Below are 4,093 nucleotides of genomic sequence, written 5' to 3' on the forward strand. Positions count from 1 at the left end.
GACAGCCGCGTTGACCGCTGATGCAATGATGACGTCATGCTGACGCAGTATATAAATTCTGGATTTAATTAAATCAGGAAAATTCCAGAAATTGATTTAAACTTCAAAAAATTCATAGAAATTCAACCGTAGCTCAGATTGAAATAATTTATATATGAAAAATTATCAGAAAAATGCAACCTTTCCATCTGTACTAGTTTCATGCATGAAAAACCAACTTATACATGCTGAATATGAGAAAACACATTATGGCATATATAAGAGACCTAATTTAGAAATGCATTTGAACCTTTGGTTCAAATGGACTTCAAACCAATTGAATACTAGTTGCATTAGCTCAAACAGCATCACATCTACATGCCATGTTCATGCATCATATTGTTGCATATGATTGTGTTTTGATTGCCGGCACCGTTCCTTCTCGATAGGTCCTGCTCCGGAGACGTTCCAGAGTACCTGTCTGTGAAGCAGTGCCTCCCTTGTTGATTTACCAGGCAAGCAACCCCCCTTGTTCATTTCGATAAAACCCTACTCTCTCGCTCCTGCTCTCAGTTATTGCATTAGGACAACAACGATTCATCTGCTACTTTGTGCTGCGGTAGTTGAACCCATTCCTCTGCATGACCTGTCATTGCCACAGTAAATAGTTGAAACCCACTAGCATGTGTAGGAGTTGATTGAAGCCACTGATGTGTTCCTACCATGCTATGCCTGCTATTGCTTAGAGTTGTGTCAGGTCTGGTTCATTGGGAATGAATTGGAGTGTTACAATATGTTCTGATGCTGAGAGTGAAGTGTGTGAACACGATTTGGTAAAGGTAGCGGTGAGAGGCCATGTAGGAGTACATGGTGGGTTGTCTCACTGGAACCGTCCTTAAGCCCTGAGTTCTGTGTATGTTGTCCAATGACTTGATACTACCACACATTGGGCTCCGGGCGCTCCAAGCCCTCTCGACTTATTAACCAACTTGATCTCTGTCCAGGAGTCGCAACTAGTTTCTGGTGTTTGTAGGTAGTGCTATTTTTCTACCAAGTGGCACCCGGCAGGGTGGGCTTGGGACAGACTAGGCACACGTGGCCCGGTGTAACGAGTGGCACCCGGTTGGTGGGCTCGGGAACCCTGTACACATCGTTTGGGGCCGCGAGCGACACCTCGGCCGGATCTCCTTGCGGATGGAACCCGAATAGGCGATAAACCTGGACTAGAGTCTTGTGTGGTTAGTCAGGTCCTGGCCGACACCCTCGCCAGGCTTCCGCTTGAAGGTTGCCGAGATACATGACGTGTACATGGCGGTAAGTGGCGAGAGCGTGTGTGAAGAAGTACACCCCTGCAGGGTTAACATGATCTATTCGAATAGCCGGGTCCGCGGTTATGGACTTCTTGGATGCTTACATGGTACATAGACAACTTGAAGTGGATACTATAAAATGCTCAAGACAAGTGTGAGTGCTATGGATGGCCTTCTCGTAGGGAGACGGGGATGAATCCATAGTAGTGCATTGTGTGGTGATTAGTGGACTCGTGTACGTTGTTTCACCTCCAGAGTTTCTGGTAGTCGTAGAACAGGATAGCCACAGAGTCAAAGCTGGCTTGCTGCAACTAAACCCCACATTATCTCTTGATACAGATGCATGTATGATAGGATCTGATGTAAGTCTTGCTGAGTACCTTTGTACTCATGTTGCTTTAATTATGTTTTTGCAGCGGAGACTTCGGTCTTACTAGTGTTCTCGTGGACTTCGACTAGTAGCTAGTACCTCAGCTACGATCTTGATCGGATGTTGTAGATAGTCAGGCTCTTCAGCCTTTTTCATTTATAGATGTCTGTACCCAGACATGTAATGCTTCCGCTTGTTGCTTGTATGCTCTGTATGACGGGTCTTGTGACCCCTGTTTGCAATAAATGCTATGATGGCTCTTCCGAGCCTTTATCTATATAATTGTTGAGTTATGCTGTGATGCCATGTTGTACAGCACATACTTGCATGTTATGCGTACGTGTAATGTGTAGTGCTATGTGTGGGATCTGACCATCTAGTTGTTTATCTTTAGTAGCCTCTCTTACCGGGAAATGTCTCCTAGTGTTACTGCTGAGCCATGGTAGCTTGCTACTGCTCTGGAACACTTAGGCTGGCCGGCATGTGTCCTTCTTCGTTCCTGTGTCTGTCCCTTCGGGGAAATGTCACGCTTTGAGTACCGGAGTCCTGTTAGCCCGCTACAGCCCGGTTTACCGGAGTCCTGCTAGCCCAGTGCTACAGCCCGGACCCACTTGCTGATGACCGACACGTTCGAAGATGGGTCATGGATGCCTGTCCCTGTAAGTCTGTGCCACTTTGGGTTTACGACTAGTCATGTCAGCCCGGGCTCTTTATCATATGGATGCTAGCGACACCATCATATACGTGTGCCAAAATGCGCAAACGGTCCCGGGCAAAGGTAAGACGACACCGTGGGGATACCGTGCGTGAGGCCGCAAAGCGATATGAGGTGTTACATGCTAGATCGATGTGGCATCGAGTCGGGGTCCTGACAGCTTTTGGTATCAGAGCTTGACTGCCTGTAGGTTTACCAAGCCAACTGGTCGAAGTTGAGTCTAGAAATTCTTTAGTTATATAAGGGAATTGATTGTGGGATGGAACGTAAGGCTCTTTTTACTCCTTATACCTCATGGTCTTCTGATCTGAGTCATCCTATCTTTCCTACGGGGTTAAGGAACTAGGCTCCTCTTCCGTCTATCAGGATCACGTGTTACTACTCCATAGTCCCATAGGACTGGTTGATCAGAGTCATATCCAGTTGAGTATTTCCGGTGTAGTTTGTTTAGTACTCTCCCAGAACCTTGAGTGATGATGATGAGTATGTTACCACCCCATGTTTAGTAGGATGTCTCATTCCGAGCATTTTACTGCCGTTATGCTGCCGGAATTTTCCTAGGAGTTCGAGTGATACTAATTCCTTGTCCTACATTCTACAGTCCATAGTTGATGCTGATTCCGTCCTTGGTTTCGTTTCACCAGGATGTCATCAAGTTCTGTTGTTCGTAGCCAGAACCATGGAGATGGTAGGGATGAGGATCCTCCCGACCAGCCTTCGTTGACAGAGTTCATGCTAGAGATGGAGAGGAACAAGCGTGAGTCTAATCGTTTGTTGGCATGTATCGAGGAGAACACCGCACATCAGTTCAAAGGGTCTGCTACCATTCATGACTTTATCCGCTTGCACCCACCTACTTTTCATCATTCCATCGAGCCCCTCGATGCAGATGACTGGCTCCGTAGCATCACCCATAAGCTGCGTTCTGCGAACGTAGCTGAAGATGACAAGGTCACTTATGCCACATATCACCTAGAAGGTCCTGCTAGTCTTTGGTGGCAGAACTATGAGGCTATGCTTCCAGTTGGCCAGATTCCTACCTGGAAGGATTTCACTGAGTCTTTTCGTGAGCATCACATTCCCCAGGCCCTCATTGATCGCAAGAGAGAAGAGTTCTGTAGTTTCACCCAGAGTAAGATGGCTGTTGATGCTTATAGCAGAGAATTCGAGAACCTTGCCCGCTATGCCACAGAAGAAGTGTCCACGGACGCCAAGAAGCAAGCTAGGTTCCGGAAGGGTCTCAACCCCAAGTTGCGTCGTGATCTCCACCTGCATCATTGTGATACATTCCAAGCCCTTGTGAACAAGGCCATCAATGCAGAGACAGCTCAACTCACTTACGAGGAGTCTCGTAAGCACACCCGTGATTTGGGATCTCCCTCTGGCTCTAGCTCCCAGAAACGCCGGATTTGGGTTCCAAACTCCGCTCTTCCTTCCGGTTATACACCGAGGTCATCTCATGTGGTGCCTCCTCCAGCTCAGTCGTATGTTCCACCCAGGCCTACTGGTAGACCGTTTGTCAGTGCGGGTCCCCGTCCAACCTCAGGGACTTGCTTCACATGCGGGAAGCCAGGACACTATGCACGTGATTGCTCTCAGACTAGTTATGCTCCACCCCAGCCCGAGAAGACTGTTGGCTGTATTAAGCCATCACGCAAGATGATCAGTGTCAAGTCAGCCCCCACTGAACGTGGACGTGTGCATCACGTCTCAGCTAAA

The sequence above is a fragment of the Triticum aestivum genome, chromosome 5B, assembly GCF_018294505.1.
Source record: "Triticum aestivum cultivar Chinese Spring chromosome 5B, IWGSC CS RefSeq v2.1, whole genome shotgun sequence".
Lineage (NCBI taxonomy): Eukaryota > Viridiplantae > Streptophyta > Magnoliopsida > Poales > Poaceae > Triticum > Triticum aestivum.